Genomic DNA, 23732 nt, shown 5'->3' on the forward strand with positions numbered 1-23732 from the left:
ATTCTTGTACCAAAATAAAATATAACTTGGACTTGAGGTAAGAAAAAACCTATTCTTTGTAGACGTACATTCGACTTGAACTGCTCTTTCACTTTGTGCTATCAAAAAATAGATAAATTTGAAAGTAAGGCTCTGCCAGTTGTGACCGCGATTGTTCGGTTCTAAGGAGATGTAGGATTAATCCACTGGCTGCAGAAAGTCATTCTAAACATTTTTGGTCTCTTGCAAAATTTCCATAACTCTAACCGTTTTCCAGATATTCAATTTTTTTTGAAAACTGTACCCAAAATTTGAAAATTCTGCATCTCCGCCATTTTTAGGGTTTAAGTGATTGTAAAAAGCTCACAATGTTCGTCCTGAACCTCTTTTACCTCCTCTAACCGCAACACGATTGAACATATGATACATAGTGATAAAAAATAACAGTTAAATTTTAAACTAACGGTTCTAAGTAGTCATTCTGGTACAAGAAGGAAATGTATGCAAACAAAATCTATTTTTCTTAACTAAGAAATACAGGTAATTGCTCTAATTTACCATCAGAAAATAATAAGTAGGTACTTTTACTACTATAACCTGTTTAGTTCCTAATTTGACAAACATCGAAAATCGTTTTATTTCTTTGGCAACGTTGAATTGAAAATACCAGCCTCAATTATTGCTGGTTTTTCTTCCTGACATCCCATTTCATGTATCATTTCAATGGAATTGTAGAATCCCACCTAATCCTCTTGTAACTGAAAGAAGCTTTAAAATCATTGTTAACGTTGATAATAATGGACTGTATTTATTTCTTTTTTTTACACTTTATTTCAACTGAAAATATACGGAGCAAAGGGGAGGCTCGTGTCCACCTTATAAGACTTGTAGATGCTCTCCCGGTCCGCGGTGTTGCCACTTCTCTCGCACCTCAACATTCCGCCCGCCTTGGAAGTACTCCGGTACTTTCGAAACTATTTAACTAACAACTAATATATAAATTTACGCTTTAAGTCCAATGCTACAAGAAACTTGAACAACTTGCTTATAACTAACTTAATCTAATATTATGTACTACTGTTTCCTTAAAACTTACATTATTGTCATTTAAATAAACCTAACAGTAGCGAAAAAACAAGCCAACAGGCCTTTTACATATCCTTAATATCTTAATTATGATCGGTCTTCTGAGTCCAATCATCATTTGGCAAAACACAAAGCTTGTTTACACCTCTCGTTACGTTGTTATTTCTTACGCGCACTTTCACAACACGTACCACACCGTCCGCTCCAGGCATTAGTTCGGTTACTCGTCCTAGCGGCCAGTTGCAGGGTGGTGCATGATCCTCTTTCAAAATCACTAGCGATCCAATTTGGAGCAAATCTGAAAACTTCTGTTTCCACTTGACTCTGGTCTGTAGTTCACATAAATATTCTTTATGCCACCTAGACCAATAGTGTTGACCCATTACTTGGAGATTCTGCCAGTGTTTTAAACGGTTTTCTGGCACTTGAGTTAAATCTCTTTCTGGAAGAGCTGTTAAGGATTTGCCAATCAGGAAATGCGCAGGAGTTAAAGCTGAACAATCTTCAGGGTCAGACGTCATCGGACATAATGGACGCGAATTTAATATACCCTCGATTTGTGTCAAAATGGTCGCAAGTTCCTCGAACGTTAAAGTCTTATTACCAATTACACGTTTAATATGCGATTTTGAACTTTTAATACCGGCTTCCCAAATGCCTCCGAAGCTAGGCGATTTTGCTGGGATGAAATGCCATTGAATTAGTTCGTTTGAGAGTTGATTGGCAATAATTTCAGACTTTTTGTTTTAAAAATTCATAAACAGCTTTAATTTCATTATTCGCGCCTACATAGTTGGTCCCGTTATCGGAATAAATATTTACTGGTCTACCTCGGCGACTAATAAATCGTCTAAATGCAGCCATGAAAGCCTCAGTGGTTAGTTCAGTGACGAGCTCTATATGAACTGCCTTGACGGACATACAGACAAATAAGCACATATAAGCCTTTGTAATCTTTGCTCCCCGAGTTTTTCTATCCTTGATATAGAAAGGACCTCCGTAATCAGTACCAACATTTGCAAACGGTGGTGAACTGTTTACTCGACAGGCAGGTAAATCCCCCATCAAATACTCTAACGGTTTTGGGTTCGCCTTAAAGCACACCACGCAATTGCGAACAATATTTTTGCAAACACCTCGTCCCGATATCGGCCAAAAACGCTCTCTGATTGAGCAAAGAAGCGTCTGGACACCGCAATGTAATAGTCGTTCATGTTCTTGCGTTATTATTAATTTAGTTAACCGATGTTTACTAGGGAGAATTATCGGGTGTTTTTTGTCAAACGATTGACTCGCGTTCCTTAATCTTCCTCCTACCCGAATTAAGCCATCATCAATGAATGGATATAAGGTTAACAATTTACTTTTTTTATTAATGGGTTTATTTCGAGAAAGAAGGTCGTATTCGAGTGAAAAACATTGTTTTTGAACGGCAATAATTAAACATTTTAAAGCTTTGTCAATTTCTAAAGGTAAAAGTGCTCCTAATTGTCTCTGATTTTCTTTAATATTTTTAGTAAACCTTAAAACGTACGCAAGGATTCTTACAATTTTCGGTAGAGACGAAAATCTATTTGTTAACTCTGTTATAACATCGTTTTCTTTTGTTAATAACGTGCAAGTCAGGGAATTGCACTGTTCTGGTATAATTTCTGGCAAAACTTCCGTTGGTAAATTCCATTCAGAAAAATTGAGCTTGAGCCATTTGGGTCCAAACCACCACAACTTACTCTGACTTAAATCTGTTGCTAAAGCACCTCTTGACAATAAGTCAGCGGGATTGTCGCCTGAATTCACATGTCCCCAGTCATTGGCGTTGGACAACGTTTGTATCTCACTTACCCTGTTTGCTACGAAAGTTTTCCATCTGGTTGGGGTACCTCTGATCCACGCTAGTACAATTGTTGAATCCGTCCAAAGGTACTGCTTACTGGGCTTTATTTCCAACGACTCGGCTACCTTTTTTACTAAATTACTCAACAGAACAGCTCCGCATAACTCTAGCCGTGGTATATTTATTTGTTTCAACGGAGCTACCCTAGACTTTCCACATAATAAATTTGCAACCCACTCCATCGAGGGCAACTGGCAACGAAGATACACGCAAGCTCCATAAGCTTTGTTTGACGCGTCGCAAAATCCATGTATCTCAAAAGCAACATACCCATTTATCATGGCATGTCTTGGGATCCTAATGCTACCAATATTGTCCAGATCTCGATGAAACTCACTCCAGGACTCCAGTACTTGCTGTGGTATTTGCTCATCCCAACCTACCTTGTGTTTCCATAAATCTTGAATGACTATCTTTGCCCTGATTATCAGAGGACCTAAAAGCCCTAAAGGATCAAATATCTGACAAATTATTGATAATATTGCTCTTTTACTAAGACACTCAACATTTAACATATTAGGAACATTGATTTTATAACAGATTAAATCATTGTTGGAATCCCAGTATATTCCAAGAGTTTTATTTTGTTCTCCTTGGCCAATGTGTATCATGCTGACATCTAAACTTTCATCCAGCTCAAACCTTTTCAAGATGTCATCATCATTACATAACCATTTCCGTAGCGAAAACCCGGCTGATCTGAGAACTGAAGTTACGCTTTTTTGGAGTTCTAATATTTCTTCTTGACTGTTCGATCCTGTAAGCAGATCATCCATATAAAAATCCCTTTTTATTATTTTACTAGTATATGGATGCTCGCTTTCTACTTCTTCAGCCAAGTAAAATAAACATTTTACTGCTAGATAAGGCGATGAAGCATTGCCGTAAGTCACGGTATTCAGAGCATAAATCTTAAGTTCATCGGTTTCTGAAAAACGCCAAAATATCCTTTGATATTTTCGCTCATCTGTATCCACCAGTATTTGCCGATACATTTTTGAAATGTCGGCTGTCATGACATATAAATGAGTTCGAAATCTAGTCAATATAGAAAAAATATCTTGTTGTAAGGTCGGCCCTACATACTGGACATCATTGAGGGATAATCCTGTGTCAGTTTTGCAAGAAGAATCGAAGACTACCCTGCACTTAGTAGTTAGACTAGTCGTTTTCAAGACCGCATGATGTGGTAGGAAAAAACCTTCACTACTTTCTTCATCACATTCTGACATATGTTTAAGTTCGCAATATTCTCTCATAAAATCGTTATACTCTACTCTAAGTTCTGAGTTTTTAATTAATTTTCGTTCAAGCAGCTCAAATCTTCGCTTGGCAATTTCTTGGGAACTCCCTAACATTTTTAGATTGGGCTTAAACGGTATTTTAACAACAAACCTTCCTGACTCATCTCTTTTGACAGTCTTTGTAAAATAATCTTCACAAATTTTCTCACTCTCAGATAATATTTTAGTCTTACTTAATTCTTCCAATTCCCAAAACTTAACAATAATATTATCTGTTAGTGCGTCTGAATTTATCACCAAATTGCAATAATTAACTTGTGAAATTTGTGAACTGCCAGACATTCCTACTTCTCCTGCAATCACCCAACCAAATAATGTATTTTTTAATACAGGCAAATGTTTTCCTAATGTCTCGTAGCCAGGAATTAAAATTCTCCAAACAATATCAGAACCCAACAGTAAATCTATGTCACTTACCTCGTTAAATGTAGGATCTGCCAATTTCATCCAAGTTGGAATTTTAATTATCTGTTTATTAAAACTGACAGTTGGTAATTTGCATATTATATTAGGTAAAACAAGACATTTTATTTTTTGCTGAAAATCACCATTACACGATTGAATAGTTAAACTTGCTAATTTATTTACATTTGTAACTGTTTGACCAATGCCTTTTACTATATGCTCAATTGGAGTCGATATTAATCCTAAACTGTCGCATAACCTTTCAGATAAAAAATTTGATTGTGAACCCCCGTCCAGTAAAGCGCGTGCCTTTATTATTTTACCATTATCTCCCATTAGTAAAACCATCGCAGTCGATAACAAAACTTGGGACGGTCCGCCCAATCGCGCAACGTCGCATTGCGATTCGATTATATTTCGATCGGCCCCGGTCCCAACGCGTGCAATGGCGGCGGTCGAATTCTCGGGTGATTCTATAACGTTTTCTTGAGCGCCAGCGGTTGGCACATTTGGTTGATTGTTAGGAATTTCTCGGTCAAAATGTAAAACTGTGTTGTGTGCCTTATGACATTTGAAACATTTTCTCATTTTGCATTTCCAAAATGGATGTGTGTCTCTAAGGCAAATAGAGCACAATTTTAATCTCTTTACTTCGGAAATGCGCCCAGCTACCGACAAACCCAAAAATTTACTGCAATTAAATACACTATGTTCTTCATGACAGAAGTAACATTTCATTTTTTCAATAGCCGAAAACCCGTAGCCTCGAGTTTTCTTGCTAACTTGACTTTCACCTGAGGGTTTATTAAGTTTGCAGCTTTCCAACTTTTCCAGAATATCGCATTTTTGTTTTAAAAATGTATTTATATCATTCATCGTTGGTAAGTCGCCTGTAATTTTAAAACTTTCCCAATCGCGTCTAGTAACTGCATCAAATTTATTACACATAATGTATATAATTAAACGATCCCAAGATTCAGTTTCTTCTCCTAATGCTTTAAGAGCCCGCAAATGTTTTGTGTATGTGTCAAATAAATTTCTTAACTCAACGTGTGACTCTTTAACAATCTTAGGATGTTCAAAAATATCTCGAATGTGACTGTGAATAATCATATTTTTGTTTTCAAAACGATCTGACAAACTTTGCCAGGCAACAGCATAATTATCAGAGGATACTTGCAACGACTTAATACTTTGAGCAGCCTCCTTCACTAAAGAAGCTCTAAGGTAATAAAACTTCTGTATATTTGTGAGTGTTTCATTATCATGAACCAGTGCTGTAAAAATGTCCTTAAACTCTAACCAATGATTGTAATCACCATCAAAGGTTGGTATTGATATTGGAGGTAATTTTACCATAGAGCGAACCTGATCGTTAGACGTTGAACCAACCACTGATTCAGCATGAACCGCACTCAACCGATCCACTGCAATTAAACTCTCAAAGCGAACCTTTAAAATAGCCTTAACCTCGCCAATCAACTCAAAATATATATTTTCAAACAAAGTTCTTTCATTTTCGCCTGCGTCGGAATCATCTAGCAACTCTATATCTGACTGTAGTGTTTCAAACTCTTCGAAAAGAGGTTCTGTTTTTTCCAACCTAACTTGTAACTGATTGTATACACTATCAGGAACATTAATTTTTCCTATAACATTTTCCTGTAAATAAGTTCTCAAACGAGTTAGCTTGGATTTTACAGCACCCCTTTTGGCTTTCAATTCCGTAATGTTAGCCATTTATGACACAGTCGAAGGTATATTTTACAAAATAATAAATAAACTCTACTTGCCGTCTGACCCGTGGCGCAAATTTCTTGAAATTGCGTTTTCCTTCAAGTGGCGTCAAGTGCACGACTGCACCGCGTTAATAACTTCGTCGATGTGGCCTTTAGTTTCACTAATATGGGCACTGTTTTTGGTTTATTCTTCTCCAAACTTCACCAAAATCCGGTCGATGGACCAATGTTAACGTTGATAATAATGGACTGTATTTATTTCTTTTTTTTACACTTTATTTCAACTGAAAATATACGGAGCAAAGGGGAGGCTCGTGTCCACCTTATAAGACTTGTAGATGCTCTCCCGGTCCGCGGTGTTGCCACTTCTCTCGCACCTCAACAATCATGGCAAATGAACTCTTTCCTCTAGCAAACCGGTACTTACCGGTAAAGCTTATAAATTTAAATTAGTCTCTATTATACAAGTATTATAATGTGCTATGACAATATTTAATAATAGTATATTAGAATACGAGATGGAAAATCTGTCTGAATTCTCGAAATAAGGGATGGGAGAAATGGATACAGAATATGCTCAAAGGTGGTGATTGTCAACTAGTTTTGGCACATTCATATAAGGCTGAAACTAAATCACATTTTTACAACTCAAAAACAGGTTGGAGAGTTGTGGTTTAAGAAAGTTAAAGTATTTTCTGTCTCTTCAAAACTTGGCTGGAATATTCCAGCCACGCCTTTTCAAAACAGCTTGAATATCGGTTATTATTTAATTAATAATAAGAGTTTGTTGTCTTCCACAAATGAGAAAACAACCAAACAAACAAGCCTGGGGGCAAACAATCCCATGCGCTTGTTAACAAAATGCTGAATTAGGTTTTAAATTTAAAGAATTCTCATTCTGGAATGGAGTTTTTGGTAAATTTCTTCTTAATGTAGTTTAGACGCCATGTAAAAACAAGAATACTAATAAACACACTTTCCTTAAGTTTTCTATAAAATCATTTAAGTAACAATACGTGTCTATGAAAAATAATTAAAATACACAAACCTAACGAAGTATAACAAATGTAGCTCAATTTTAACTTAAATTAGATTCATTATGACAGCGTAATCTAGAGTTTGATTAGATCTTCCTTTGGGATAGAACAGGCACTTAAAGAAAGTTTTGCCTTCTCAGTCATATTCGTTATTGTAAGTCGGAAATCCAGCTGAATTTCGTTCGATCGCACCAGTTTTCTACAGACGATTAATAAATCCGTTACTAATTAAAGGTCTAAAAATACGCAACGCTGAAAGAGATCGATCAAAAAATACTAAAATCAAGCTTTATAGTTTGGCGAAAGTGTTTAACGGAAAATAAGCATCGAATGTTTACCGCAAAACTTTTCTAATATAACCGTTAAAGAAAGGTCTGTTTATTAGAGGTGCCAACCGTTATTAATGCATTTATTGAAAATCCGTTGATGGACGTCTGTGTATTTGCCCACGTTAAATGAGATCATTTTGTTTTGCGGAACGTTTCAACGAAGACTTTTTCAACGTCTGTCTACAGTTCTTTTTTTCGTGGCTACCTAATTCGGAAAGTGGCAAAACATGTCTATCCATATATCAACAGAGCTGGCATGTTTCCTCTACTTTAGGCACAGGCCAAGCCCCTGGCCTATATGTATATTTTTACAACCCCATCGCGCCAAGACCGATTTATGGACCTTGTTTCGGGCTATTATATTATTATTCACCCCGTGGCGGCGTTTTTGTGACGGTAATGTCTCCCACTTGACGTGAATAGAAATGTTCATCGATCTATGAATAATAATGTCAAGGAAGTGTAATTAGTATTCACCATATGACTTCTGCGGTTTCTTTCATTACACCTCTAAGGATTTCAGCGTTTAGTCATTTCAGGAAAGTACTGAACGAAAATAATAGTAAAAAATGCAAAATACTTTGTAATGTCTGTAATATTGTTGTAGAGACAGCTCAAGGAAATCTTCTCACGTTTACGGAAAACTGTAAATTATAGGAAATTTTTGTTTACAAATGTTATCAGAATTTTGAAAATTACTTGGAAACATAAGAAGGAATATTATTTACGTAAAATGGAAGGAAAATGAGTCAAAGAGAGAAATAAGAAATATTTTGATTTTGACCAGTTAATTAGTGCCAGAACTTTCTCTACAGAATGAGAACTCTTCAGTGACTAGCTCTTTTACTGATGGACATTACAACTGTAGAGACAGTAAAGAATTTATCAAGAACTTACAATCAAACACAGAGTTCTTCATAGGATACCTTGAGTGCAATACAAAGGCATGAGAAACATCCATTTAACCACCTTTTGTAACTGGTTACATAAATAGCCTATGCACATACTTTAAAAGTACGTAATAAATCAACATCTTTTTAGTTGAGTTAATAGAAATTATGTGCTATTTTTTGTAGAAAATCATGATATAGAAAACGATCTGCAAACTCAATAACATCTCAAAATAATAGGATAACTGTAAGTGTAACAATGTTAACAAACGGCAATTTTATACCGTTTTTATTGTTTGTATGACCCCAAAAATAGTGAAATTGCGTAAATTTATAGGTCAAGTTTTGTGATTTCCTCTACGGATCCGTATCAAATCGTGCATAATGTGTTTGGAGCTGTGCCAACGATTTGTCATAAACGTACACTTTAAATACACCGTGAACCTAGGAAGGTGGTCTATTTTCTGCGAAATAAAACGGAAGGGCACGTCCAATGTAACAACTTTGGATCTGGAAAAGTTTCCCAATCATCCGGTCCGACAGGAAAAATTCGTTTCTGGATCCGGAAAATTCTTCAAACTTGGTTTTAACTCGGAAAGTTTTTGGGTGCGGAATTTGCCTGAAAGTAGCCAAATATTTGGACAATGGATGAAATTAAGACGACGATTGTAATTAAATATTAAACGGCTGCCGGTTTGATGTCTTGCTGCTAATTAATTTTGAAAGGGTGATTTATGAATATTCTGGTCGGAATGGAGAGATATACATTAATAGTAATGAGCCTATTAAATAAAATCGGATTAGGCGGAATTAGCTTGTTTTAGAGATAGCGCAAAAACAGAAATACTTATAAACTAAAAGGTACTTTCGCTTGTATTTATAAATTTTTGTAGACCATTACGGCAAGTATAATGAACCCATCAACCATACTCACCGTCTACAAAGTATAGGTACATCTTCTCAAAGATCATACCGAAATCTTTGACTTGAACAATTCAAATTAGTAGTTTTCGAGATATTTGCAATATTCCAGTCTTTTTAGACCGTGTATATGAAGATGTCGAACATCTTCAGTTCCCTAGTAAAAACGCGTAAGTCAACGACACAGTTCAGAGAACTTGTAGCTAATTTGTTACAATACCAGAAGTACTGATATCAGACTCATTGACAAGTAGGTAACAGTTTAGGAAAAATTGAGAATTGCAACCTAATTCTGTTACTAAAAACTTCAAAGATTATTTTTAGACAATACGCTATTATTACAATAATGACAAGTAGCATTAACGATGATCGCCATTCTTCTTCTAGATTGGCAGATTCTGTAGAAGTGTATTCTAGCCTTTGTACAGACAAAGTTCCATTTTAAAGTTCAAGTTGCATCATGCAATTTTTAAGTAGCTAAGCTTGTGTTCAAAAACAATTCCTCTATACTTTGCTTCGTTAGAAAGCTGAATTTCTTTTCGATTACTGTAGTCCTTTGTGGATCAGTTTTCTAGTAAATATGCCATAAACGACCGTATTCTGTATCTATCTATCTATCTCCGACTATATTGTTTAGGTTAACAGATAAACATCTTTCCACCAGTTCTCCACTATTTTGACGGTTCTAACTGATGGAAGCTTTAGCTAATAGCGATTGATACTCTTTGAGGACATTTCTCTCACTACCGCCTTTATGATGGTTTCTACTAAAGTAGCCATTATCGTCTTCTTATACTAGTTTCAAACGATTTACAGATTACCAGAAGTTTATTTTGCAGTAGAATCTGTTGAGACATAGTTAGAAGCCTCTTTTATATCTATAATGAGGTACATATTCTTATATGGATCTTGACAGTAACTTTAGTAAAGGCACATTCAAAACCGAGAAGTTTCTCTTAATAAACCTCAAACACGTCGCTTAACCTAAAACTTGTACTGTTTACTGTTTCTTTCTTAAACATAAACAAATGTAAGTATTTGTTGACATGCTAACAGGACAAACTATTGCCTACAAGTACAAACTTACCGTTCATTGGTCAATAACTTACTACGTCATACTGGCGGGATTTTTAAACAATGTAATTTTTCAATACTATTTTCTTTCGAATTTATACTAGAAAGTGAGTATTTTCAAAAATAAAAAACACGTGTATTATCTTTTTGGTTGTTCTTCTTAAATATGAGATAAAAAAATATGAGAGACCCCCATTCTGTACGAAATGTGAGTTATTTTTACTTTCCACTAGAAGTCGTATGTAGAATGAATTTTCAGTAATTTTTTTTACACAAAAGCTTTTGGCAGGTTTTGTCCTTTTTCTGTGTGCTGCCAAAAAAGGCAAATGAACACAGAAAATCGACAAGTTTTCAGAGAGATGTTATTTGAGATATTTTTTACGACGCAGTGCGGAAAACAACACTTTTTCACACTCTACTATGTACCAGAAATCAATTAATAACATTAACTGCAAGTGGTGTATTAAGTACATAATCAGTTAGATTGCAGATACCCAACAAGTACGTCAAGTGCTATTACCGCCCGCAAATGGTATCCGAACAACGCGCCAGCGTGCGATAAAATATCGTTTTCCGCACTTGACAGGTAATATACTATTCAATTTGTTACTGTCATGCACAGAAGAATAGTAAACGCATATTTCTAATAACTAATAAATCAACTAAACTACATTACCTTGAATTTCAATTAAAGTGAAACACAATGTAGTTTCACTGAGCTGCTGAAACTGTCCGGTATTGCTAGGTATCAATGCATTTATAGTCACTGGAAATTGTTTATTTTTTCTCTGATTCGTACCGTACACACCTGAATAAGTAAAAGGCAAATTGCAGTTAAAACACTTTTTTTAGAAGGTGAAAAAAACCTGGAAAGTTTTCCAGGATTTCAAACCGAATCGATACTACTCGTAAGTCCCATTCAACAGGATTTTCGACACTAAAAGAAGTTGATAAGTGGTCGGTCAAGGATTCTTGTAAGCATTATTGCCAACCGAAAGGAATTTTTATGAAGCCCATTCGAAGTAAAACGTTACAATGTTACGCATGCAGTAATTACATTCTTGACTTATTTATGGACAGTAATTTGGAATTCTTAACATGGCGCATGTTCCCCCCTCTAAAAGAAACGTTTTTACTGCAATCTGGTACAAAATAAAAAATGAAAAAACACTAAAACACACCAAAAAATTTTTGTTAGAAGCAGTCCAGGAACCGGGTTTTACCGGGATTCTTCTCGTGCACACATTGCCGTTCTTTTCTCACTAGTGAGTATTTACGTGCGTGTTTTTATCACACGGAGCAACGTTCGGACAGTTAAACACTCCGGCTAGGTGACTGCTTGGAGGCGAGCTTGCTGATATTAAACCGACTATGTGCGATTGACGGTGTTGCCAAATTTTACCTTGATTTTTCTTTTTTTCCTTTAAAAAATAACTGTAACCCACTCACACAACTTCAGTTAAAACCATCTTGAATAAGCAGAAAAAGCGTTGTGCTGTATATACAATTTGAAACAAATTAGATAAACAATATGAAGGGTAGCGACTGTAAAAAAAGAAGGAAGTTAGAATTGAAATTAGAAATTTTGGGAAGTGCGGCAACGTGGTGGCGCCCCGACGGAATGCGCGCGTCCCGACGCCGGTTTCGGGAGCCGGGGGATCAATATTGGCAACAGTGCCTGGCGGGCACCTTAAGAGAGGTGCGCTTGGTCAGTGTTGTTCATTTATCAATATCCATTATTGGCATTATATCTATGTATATTGATATTGGTAATGACGTCACTGATTGTTTAATTTGTTGGACAAAATAATATTATAAAACGCCACCCTGTATATAACCCAACAAAAAAATGAATAATTACATTTGCTTTGAACATTAGAAGTTTAAATATTTAGGTCATATCGTCGGTTAAGAGTGTAAACCTGCTAACTCTAAACTAAAGTTTTTATCAATTATTACTTTTTCTAACTGTTAGAGTAACAGAAAGAGGGTGTTCTGTATCGTCCAGAAAAACCGAATTTTTTCTGTATCTCTACTAGTTTAGGAGATATTGCAGAAGATCCACTCTGGAACTCTCACTCTGGAGTGAGCCAAAAAAGTGGAAGAGATTGGTGTTTGGTCACTCTGTATGCAGTTCCAGTGGGAAAATTGCGGTTTAAAGTCCAGATTCAGTTTATCTGACCTTTTTAACGCAAGTTTTACTTTTTACACTTTTCCTTGAACTACTAGTTTAGGAGATATTTCAGAAGATCCATTCTGGGGACCAAAAACTCCATTTTTCTCTAAAAAAACTTTCAAAACTTTAACCGGCAATATCTCAGCTAGCATTTCAGGTACAGCAACGGTTAATCACTCAAAAATAACCTTTTTCCTCTTCTTTCTTGTGGTATTCTATAAAACTACCTTGTCGGTCTCTAGTATACAAGGTGAGGCAAACAACTTTGTTAGAGTTAGATCACCCTGTATGTAGTTCTAGAGGGATCTCTACTAGTTTGGAAGATATTCCAGAAATCCATTTTGGAGGTTTAAAAACTGGAAAAGGGCCTCAAAAATATGACTGGCAATATCTCAGATGGTTTTTAAGATACAGAAACGGTAAACCGCTTGAAAAGAAACAAGCTGTACGCACAATGCTAATTTTAAACTATTTGTATTCCACATGCTTTTATTTAATTATCAAAGAAAACTATAAGATAACGCAATTCTGGCAAGGTTTCTGGGATATCTATTTATTTTTTATTGTAATTCTGGCAACAATGCGAATTTTTGCGTTACGTCATCACTAATATTACTTGAATTTGCTATAGGTGCTATTACCGTTGTTTGTAACTTCGTTTCATATAAGAGCTGACAAATTCAATTATTATGGTTATGGATACAAACAATTCAGACAAACAGCCGAATAAAAATAGAAATGCGGATGCTTTTAAATTAAGTGAATTGAAAATAACTCAATAAAATTGTAAATTTTTTTAAATATTAATCAGCGCAGACGTCTCCAAATTTTAAGGTTGTTTACTTGCATGTAAATGGAAAATTTTGCATGTTTATGAAAAGTTTTTGGTTTTGCATTACAGGGTTGATTGACCTGTAAGCAAAAAAACCTTGCGGAATGGAAGAAAACCTTTCCAATGTTGTATGTATTTCTAAATAAGTAATGATTTACCAGTTTTACCAGTAAATTCCAATTTGACCTGTCATTTCATTGTCATTACTGTCATTAATTTCATTATTTTTCAATTTCTTTATTACCTCATGTTTTAATTATGACAAATAGTATGTTGTTGGGATGAGAAAACGGCGTCAATTTGAAGATATTATTATTTAAACAATTTGTAATTTACCCGTAATTTACTGACAATTCTCAAAATAACTGTCATAAATACTCTAAAACTGTAAGAAAACTTTTTGCAAATTCTAGAAAAAATTTACAGTTTTGACATTAGTGACAGATATCATGTTGTTTTTGGAGAACAATTTAGCTAAGCAGTCACGTGACCACGGTCAAAGTAATTGTCCTAAAACTCATAAACCCTAATTTTAACTTTTAAGCACAGTTTGACAGTCAGAGACTAAATTGCTTGTCAAACCCACTTTCAGTAAGAAAATAGTTGTTTTAAGCACATTTTTCAAATCTCTATTAAATTTCCTATCTAATAACATGAAAAAAGCACTTAAAAATTTGGTACAGTGAGGGAGAAAAGCAGTGTCAAAGTTTAAACGGAAACACAGTTTGAAAGGACAGTCAGAGACCAAATCGCCTGTAAAAGACACTTGGAGTAGGAAAATGACTATTTTAAGCACATTTTTGGAATCCTGATTAAATTTCCTTATAGAAGATATTATGATATATATTATGCTTTATGTAATATTTCTAGTGCCGCTGTGATTCACAAATTATAGCAAATAATACAACTAAATTAATTGCAATGCCTGACCACATATAGCGTTAAAATCAAATTTGGTTAGCGGCGTACGAAATTGGGGCTGTTCATTTAATGCACTTATTATGAAACTGATCAAATAGCATTTCCATCAGCATGAAAATACCAATATATGGTATTTTGATACAAAATAACAAATTACCTTGAATCAGATAATTGTTTCCCAATCAAAACTAATAAATGAGGGTTTCAATATAATTTGATCCAGTTTTGTTTATCATATACCGAAACTCAAACAAAATTAGGAAGACGACACAAATTGCAAATGTTTAAATCAATCAATTATTTAAAAAAATCCTTTGTAATCGAAAATTATGTTGAAAAAACTTGACTTACAGTATTCTTTACTTCTTAATAAGGGTGTAACTCAATTTTAGGCCTAATTAACAACAAGACAATATACTCGGCTGAGGGGTGGTTAATTAGCATGTTGCTTGTAAATCATGCTCGAGTTTCCTCTACTAATTTATAGTTGTGTAAGTAAATACACATTGAAATTTGTCGTACAGTATTTTAATTGAAACAGACAATCATATACTTAACAATTTGTGTAGTTTATAATTGAAGACATGTTAGATTAGGCTGCTTAATATCAATAGCAACTAAGTTGGAAAAGTTTGACACTAATGTACAATCTAATGTCGACTTCTGTACCGAAAGGAGACATACTTTAATCCAAAGAACATATAAAATAGGATGCATTACTGGTTTAATTAAACCAAAGTTACACATTAAGATAACAAGCAAAATCTATTGCAAAATCTTATTACAAAAAAATCCAATAATAGTTTTTCCAATATTGAAATCAAAAGAGAAGAAGAAAGAAAGACTATTTTTTCATCTAAAACCAATTTTCGTGACTTATGGGGTACCTTTACTGTTATTGGCCCTTTTTCCAATAAATCATTTAGTGAGACAATTCGAAAATAACGATATCAGTAACGAAAATATATTCCATAAGAAATAAACAGAATTATGAGCTATCAAAAGTCAGATTTGATGGCGATCTTGGCGCCGGTTCGTCTTGATCATAAAAGCTCAGTTACCATAAAATATCTAAAGAAATAAAATGGGTATTCAGTAATAACTATTGTTAAAAAAACCTTTACCATATCAACTTCAATAACTAATGCTTTTCAAGCTTAATAAGTCAAAGCATTTGTTTTAAACTTAGCTAGTTTTTAAACATTCATATACTAATAGCACGACTGCTCAATTTTCCTGAATAACCCCTAAGTTGCACAGTACATCAAGTAGAAAAAAAACCAGAATACACGGTCTATTTATTGTCAGAAACCTCAAACATTCCCGACTTTTCCCCCCCATTCAGAAGTGTACACAACGAATCCTTTACACGAGTATCTCGACGACAAACATTACTATAAATAATACCGCGACACTAAGCGAAGGGGGACCCTTTGTTGGGCCCCAAAACCGGAAATACCTTTTGCGTATCTAACGTGGAAATGGGGGCCGACAACGGGGACAGGGTGGTGGGCCCCCCATTGTTCACCTGAGAGGCGCGGATGCCTTTCTACGTGTCAAGTGGGCTTTACGTGGGGCGCGAGTGTGTTAGTTGTGCACAAGTTTACGTATTGAGTGTTTGCTCTGGATTTAAAGTTAAACTGGAGGTGGCCACTTCAAAATTTAATATTCTGAGTCTTCTTTACTATATTATATTGACAGGTGAAGAGGATATGATTACTAGACAGTATCTTTCAAAATTAATGTATACGTAATACGTTATTTTACCACCTCCACATGTAAAAATAACGGATAACGGCTTACGGGCATTACTATTCTGTCAATCAACATTTTTCTAACAAAACATGAAACAATCCGATTTTAAATTGCGCTTTAGACATTTGGCAAGGGCAGTGTATGGGCAAAACCCATGTGAATCCCCCAAGAGATGGGAGAGCCATAGAGTTCTTTTCTTATCACTTTATGTAAGTTGCAATTATGTAGAATACGTGTGATAAGTATACAACATACAAAGAAAACAAGGAAATAAACAGCAAAAATCAAATAAAATTTAAGAGAAAACACGAGGTTGATAGATGTCCTAACTTATAGTGTCATTTGATAGAGAGTTAAAAACCTGTTCTTCTTCAGGAAACTTACAGTTAATGGTTGTCTTATTTTTAGGACACCTTGTATAAATAAACTTAGGTTAAGAAGTGCAAAACTTTGTAGAAAGACAAAACACTTTTAGTGACTATTTTTCAAAAATGTACTCACCTGAACTGAGTAAATCTGAGAAAATAAAACCCGCCATGCTGCGATAAATCTGGAAAAAACAGAAAAAATCATTACTAATTCAGTTTTTAACGGCACATTCAATTAGTAGTTAAATCATTGATTTGTCCTGGCAAAATATCATCAATCAAGAGCAGCTCGTTTGTCCTTTTTCCAGCAGTCGCAAAACAAAAACCAGAATTAATGGCCCAGGCCCTAACGACCTGCACTTTCCACCTTTAGATAATAATAATATACGAATAGAAGTCCAGTTCTTGTCTTTATAGGTCGGAAAAGACACATTACCGGAGGGCTTGGCGTCCATAAAACATGTCCGATATAATCCGGTGAAACTGGATAGAAAAAAAAATGTTTGGTCTTGTAAAAAGACAAACGGATATTCCGGAGGGCGCCGCCCGACCTTCGTGTCTCTAGCTAGAGGTGTCAAGATTTATAATTCCCTTAAACACGTCGAGGTGCTTTAGCAAACACCTTCTACAATTACAACGAAATTTAGGGTCAATTTCACCCCTAAAAGCTCGGAATTTATTTGGCTATTAAAAACAACAAAGTATAGGAATTGGTCGTATATCAGTAGTAGCTTAGTTAGTTATCAGGAAAGACTGTTTAAATCTCCAGGCTCCTCTTTAGATCTTAGAAGAGTCCAACTTTCACAGACATACAGTAAAACCGAAAAAATATAGCACCTGACCATACTATCTTGTAAAGAGTGTTTTCATTTGAATTATTGTATCCGAAGCTAATTGCGCAAAATCTATTACTCAAAACTGCTTTTTTTAGTCTGTTCAACTAATATATTATATAAAAATCACATAAATACACCCCTTTGTATCGGAAAACCGTAAATACCAAATGTCAAAGCTCGTAACGATTGATAAAAAATTTAATTTTGGTAATGCGACGACCTATATCTCTAAGTATTTCTATAAATAGTACTGTTAAATTGGCAACCATTAAAATAAGACTTTATTGGAAAAATAAAAATTACAAGTAGATTCTCCAAGAAAATTGGGTTTTTAAAATCGCTATTGCAGGAAAAGCTGTTTCAATTTTTTCAGCCTTATTCAGTGAAAATCAGTTCCTAATTGGGATATTTTTATTCCCGGTTTTATTACGGATGAAATCCCCCGTGTCGGCAAAGTTTATTTCGCGTTTTTCATCCCTATTTTAGGCACATATGTATGAATAGCGGAGCTCCTATAATCTGGGCTGAGCCGAACGATCCGCAATTTCGTTTCGACAGACTTCGCTCCAGTAAATCTTCGGCAAATCTTTCGATTCAACTTTCTTTATGCTCAATAGCGATAAAGTTTTCCCCCATCCCTCCCAATGTAATCGTAATAACCCGCATTTTTCCCCCGACGGCTATTGGCAACGATAAATCCCCCTGTTTGGTTCATAAAAATGTCAACAGTTTGCGGTTTAATTTCGATTTGATAGAAAAAATTGAAAATACCCTGTATAACTGGTTGGAAAGTTTGGACAGACTGGAAAAAAACAGTTAATAGACTCTTAATCCATTAACTTTTCTTCCAAGCTGAATCCGGCCATGGAGATTAAATGGATCCGCTCAAACGGATTGATTAACTCCTCTGCTATTAAAGGGATAATCGTGTCGCCGGCTCATTAACCTCGCTGCTACTTAAAAGCATCAAACCAAACCGAGGCTCTATAAATTGAGAAAGAATATGAGCAGGGACAGCCCAAGAGCTTTATGAAGAATCTCGCTAATGACTGAACAATGCTATGATTATTTTTTGGATTTATATGCAAAAAGATGTTTGTGAGAGTTGAGTTGTTCATCCAACACTATTTCATCTTTGTTAAGTTATTATAATTTATTGATCCATCTTTACAACTAATCACTACATTCGAAAAGATGTATTATTGGGGTTTGAACAAAAATGTCTGTAAAAAATTCCAACACACTCATCAAGAACTCGAAGGAAAGCAAAGAATCTCATCAGAAGAAAAGTTGCTCCTATTTACACCGACCAGCAAAACAACAGTGGGCGATTTCTCTATATTTCATTCTGTGTGCTTCCCATTTTCTGTAACAATCAGAAAGAGGCAACTGTTGAAAAGGAACAAGGGTCCTGACAGTCAGAACATAAAATTTATTAGGAGATCAAGCAGCTGCGTTGGGGTCAGTTGCTACATTGCAACCAGTAAATAAGGACTTTCTCATATATCACTTGCCCAACAAAGGGCCGATCCTTTCTAGGGGTTTCTTATGCCAAACTCGGCCAAATACTTAAGTATCACTAGAGATGGTCCAAGGTAATTTTATCCACGAAGAATTTACGGAAAACTGTAAATTATCGAGAGTTATTCTCAGAATTTTGAATAAATCGTTTAATTACACTCTAAAACTCCTGTTCCACGTGCAAAAACTTGAAAATTAACTTTAAGCTCAAGAAGCTTTTAACTCGTATGTTTGGAAGAAACGTGGACCACTTTGACGAACTGAACTAGCTATGACGTTTAATGACAGTCTTATAGTCACCTGACAGCTGTTAAAACTCAGAACTGACAAATTTTGTTCCATGGAGCTTTAATTTAAACACAACTTACTTTGCAAATCCTCAAGGAAAAACATCTATTTGGTACCATAAAACTTGCAGTGTAATTCCTCAAATTACTAATTATTGCTAATTTTATAGGTTCAGGTCGCTGGTGAACGGGTTTCGACAGTTATAACAGCTGTCACGTGAATTGTTGCTTTTGATGTGCCTTTTCTTCATCATTTTCTGAAAGTTCAAAAATTGTTACCATACAGAAACAGTTTTTCATAACCGGTAAGTGTATGATTCGCCGTTTGTCAAAGGATGGCAATCTGCATATTTAACCGAAAATTAAGTTCCACAGTCAAAGTGAGTGTATGCGGGATTGCAACAATATTTGCTGGCGTCCATAAAGTGCATTTTGAGCTCGCTGATGTGTAACGGCGGTAGCCAGGCGGTAATAATTCCCTAGAGCGTTATGCAATGGGGTAAATATGAATCGATAGGACCTGAAACTGCAAAAAAGGACATTCCAGTTTAACAAAGAGTTTGCATTATAGTCTGCTACTAATTATCTAGTTTTCCATTGTGGAATATTTCTTGCTCGGCAGCTTGATTTTAATTGCTTCAGTATGATTTAGCTGGGACTAATTCCAAATTTTGCACTTCCTGGATTATCCAGGTTTCTAATTAGTTATTATTACTGATTAGAACCATTCTCTTAGTTTACGGTTTGCACTAATAACTACTGTTAGAGCTTTGAATTTGGAAATAACTTCACTCGAACATGAAACATATTAAATTAACGTTTCCATAAACTACCTGAAAACCTAGAATGCACTCTGGTTTTGTCCTTTAATTGATAATCAAATAGTATACAGCAGTTCTTATCATAATCGATTTTAATGCAGTTTTAATCTGGGTTGTATTAAACTGGTTTAATCCTTCCTAGTTGAGTTAATCTCAATTCCATGAAAATACAGTTGCTGTCATGAAATGACAACGGTAGTGGCACAGTTCCACTTCCACTTCTAACGGATTATACTTGGATTAAGCAAGCTCATGAAGCTGTAAAAATGTTCAAAATGGTCTAAACAAGCTGAGAAAGTGTAAATAAACTTGACTAAAAAAGATTTAGCTTGTTCTAAAATATTCAAAATGGTTGAATATGAGAACCAATAAAATTTAAACAGTTCGTAACAAATTGCAGTCTGACAAACTCTATATTTGTAGGATATCTGTGCCTCCAATGATCTTATAATTGTTCACTTATATTAACTCTGACATGGAATAACAAGATATATTACATCCTCTCATAAATTGCCATTTTGTATCAAAACGTACCCAGAAGCAGTATTTACGTTATGAAAACGTAACATCACCGGGAAGCCGGAAATTACTTGCTGGAGTTTTGTATTACTTTTTTACCTTAAAGAAATAAGGATAAAACTCTGGCTGGAAATATTGTTGGGAGCTTGTGAACGAGGCCGGAGGAATTAATTAAAAAGTAATTTAAACCTTGTCCCTTGACATATACATTTTCCAGAATTTTTTTATTTGAAAAGTCTATAAATACTAATAATGGCGATAACAAGTCCTTTACGTCATAATCGTTTACGTATTGGCAGTTTGTTTGGTATTGAGTAACAAAAAGCAGAACTTTGTGTTGTGTTTGGTTTGCCAGCCGAAATAACCAGATTTTATGATCGCCGCCAAACTTAACCAAATAATTGACTAAGAAAAACAAATTTTGTTATCACTGGCTAATTTGTTTTTTCCTAAATTATTTATACATCAACCCCCTACCTTGTCAGGATATTCAATTTTAATAGCGTACTCTGGCACATTAATCTCAAAAACATCAAAACGAAATTATACGTCCTTTAATCTTCTTCAGAATTTCCCCACGAGGCCGGATTTTAATTCTTTTCAGAGCATAAGGCGGTGACAAACTCTCCAAGTTTGAAGGTGGTTTAGAGAGTTTTTATTAATTTTGTCAGGAAAGCAAAGTTAAACTAGATATTTAACCAGAAAAAATGATAAAGTCAAAGAGCAAAGTTTTAGTCGAAGCAAACCAAAAATTAACGTTCTTGTTCAACAGTTTATTAAAAACCTATTTCTGGGCTTGTAGATGGCAGAGCATCTTAAAGAGCTTAAAAAAAGTCAATTTTCAAGGTTTCAAAGTCAAATTCAACAATCAACAGTCTAAAAACATAATAAATTGACTTGATGGACCTATTTTTAACTTTCAAATGTTTCCAAATCAAATTCTGGGGTTGCAGATGGCAGAGCATCTTAAAAAGCTTCAAAAAAGTCAATTTTGAATCTCAAGTTAAATTCAACAGTAAACAGTCAAACAAGTTGAAATCTGACTTGATCTTCTTCAGAAAATATTAATTACATAGTATACTTTCATGTTGAAGTTCTCAACATGTTTTTTAAGTGCCAAACGAGGTGCCTAATGACACCAGAATATTCTTGACAGTGACAGTAATTTCTGGAAAGTGCCAGATGCCACTAAAATATATCAAAGCTCTCAAAAAGCTTTTAGAAAATCAGGTAACTTCAGAATACTAAGAGGAATACTCTTAAGCCTCTCATCAGCAGTCCCCTGACAAATCCCAAAGAACTCTAACCTACAAAGGTTTAGGAAGAGCATTTTCAAGTTTCAGATGCCCCAATCTGCCAAGAAGATGAGAAACTGTAAAATTATCTTCAACTGACCAAAAGCATGCAGATGACTCTAAAAACATCTGAAAACTATTTAGATTCTCTTACATATTCCAAACCCCCAAAATAACAAATTTTATAATATTTGTATACTATTAAAATTATTTTAGGGTATTTTTTAGTTATAGTCCTGAGCCCTAATACTTGAAAGCAGAGAGCGGTACTTTCAATAGAATGTGACAGAAGAAGTTGACAATTTCTGGTTCCTGTCACATTCCGCACACTATTCTCTTAGAAACTCCCTCCCTCATTTCAAAAATATACGCACTCAGATACAGAGGACTAAATAATAATACAATATTCTGGATGATTCTTAGCAATTAGACGGAAATCTTCCACCGAATTTAAGTCTACACTAACAACAACGAATGGCCCCATAAACAACAAAAACAGTATCCTTATCCGACTGTACAGACTACAATATTTCCTCGTTAAAATTATGCATTATTTGCATTCGCCTTCGGCGGCAATTTCTACGTTGGTTACCGAGGAAAATGCAATTTTCCATGAAATTATATTAAGTGTGTCGAATCAATTTTAAAAATCTTAGGAAGGAAAATTGGCCAGGCGATTGTGGCTTGCATGCGAAATATAGCTTACGACGATGACCTGTTTCCGTTAAAACTGCTATTTTTAGTTAAAAAAATACTTTAAGCACAAGTTGCAAAAATGTCACGTAACTTGTCTTTGATTTTTTTTACATTTCCAGCTCAAAAAATGGTTTTGAAGCTTTGAAAATTCCTCAGAAACTTGTACCTTTTTGGCAATCCTAGGAGTAGTTGGTAGCATTTAAAATCTGCCTTAAAAGCTAAAAAATTTGGGTTTTATTTAACTTTCATGATGGTTGCCTTTCATTTAAACAGTTTCGGTATAAAGAGTGACCTGGAAGGTTTAAAATAATAAAAATTCACTCATAAACTTGCAAATAAGTTAATAAGTGTATTTGCATGTTTCAACTATCATTTCCTTAATGATACCCTTTAAAATCTAGCTTAAAAGTCAAAAATTAAGGGTTTTCGTCAAATTTCATGATTGTTGTCTTTGATTTTTACATTTCCAGCTCAAAATATGGTTTTTAAGCTTTGAAATTGCCTTTAATCATCGTCAAATTTAAATGCAACTTTAACTAAGTTGAGATGTGACAGATCAGGTATAAAATACAGTCTACACTAAACTTATCTAAACTGTACTTAAACTCAACTTAGCCAATGTTGAGGTAATGGACATGAATGTTGGTACTTATTTCATATTGGAAACTATTCATAAAACAAGCCCTTATAATTTGCATACTGTTAAATACAGATGATTAAGGCATAAACAAAAACGGGATCAGAGAAACCTGCATCATCATTAAGTTTCCTCAGGAGTAGACTTAAGTCAGACCACCGTCAAAATTACACAGGGCAGACCGGAGTACACATTTAGTCGGGTTCCATTTAATTAAAAGCCCTTGATAAGGGCATGGCAAATGCAATTAGGAAGTTCAGGTCGAGAAGGGAGACAAGGCAAAACGAATTATTCCAGAAAGAATCTGAGCAATTTGTAGAAAGGCAACGCGAGTGTGGAATAAAACGTTGAAAGAAGAATCCTCTGTCAAATTGAATGACGATATTGTAGAGACATGATGGGAGGGACGC

General features: G+C 34.9%; 2 protein-coding genes and 1 long non-coding RNA gene across 9 annotated transcripts in view; 1 reads left to right on the plus strand and 2 right to left on the minus strand.

Moving 5' to 3' along the window:
• The window catches only part of Nca (neurocalcin homolog), a 44180-nt gene that overhangs the window by 18495 nt on the left and 1953 nt on the right, over window positions 1-23732 (minus strand). The gene's annotated exons all lie outside the window — the stretch shown is intronic.
• The window catches only part of LOC145731696 (neuronal calcium sensor 2), a 39219-nt gene that overhangs the window by 13776 nt on the left and 1711 nt on the right, over window positions 1-23732 (minus strand). For 3 of the 7 annotated variants that reach the window (XM_081983601.1, XM_081983595.1, XM_081983596.1), the window contains one exon: window positions 16844-16892. The gene's annotated coding sequence lies outside the window, so the exon portion shown is untranslated. Of the gene's footprint in view, window positions 1-11334; window positions 11467-11839; window positions 12018-16843; window positions 16893-23732 lie in introns of those variants that run through there. The other 4 variants (XM_081983599.1, XM_081983597.1, XM_081983598.1 and 1 more) reach the window with 4 other exon arrangements.
• Window positions 19357-19987, plus strand: LOC145731701 (uncharacterized). The gene is made up of 3 exons (XR_014178858.1): window positions 19357-19467; window positions 19525-19659; window positions 19722-19987. It is a non-coding gene; the product is annotated as an uncharacterized LOC145731701 (long non-coding RNA).

Source organism: Ips typographus, linkage group LG7 (assembly GCF_016097725.1).
Source record: "Ips typographus isolate SLU linkage group LG7, UJ_Ityp_2.0, whole genome shotgun sequence".
In the NCBI taxonomy this organism is placed as follows: Eukaryota; Metazoa; Arthropoda; class Insecta; order Coleoptera; family Curculionidae; genus Ips; species Ips typographus.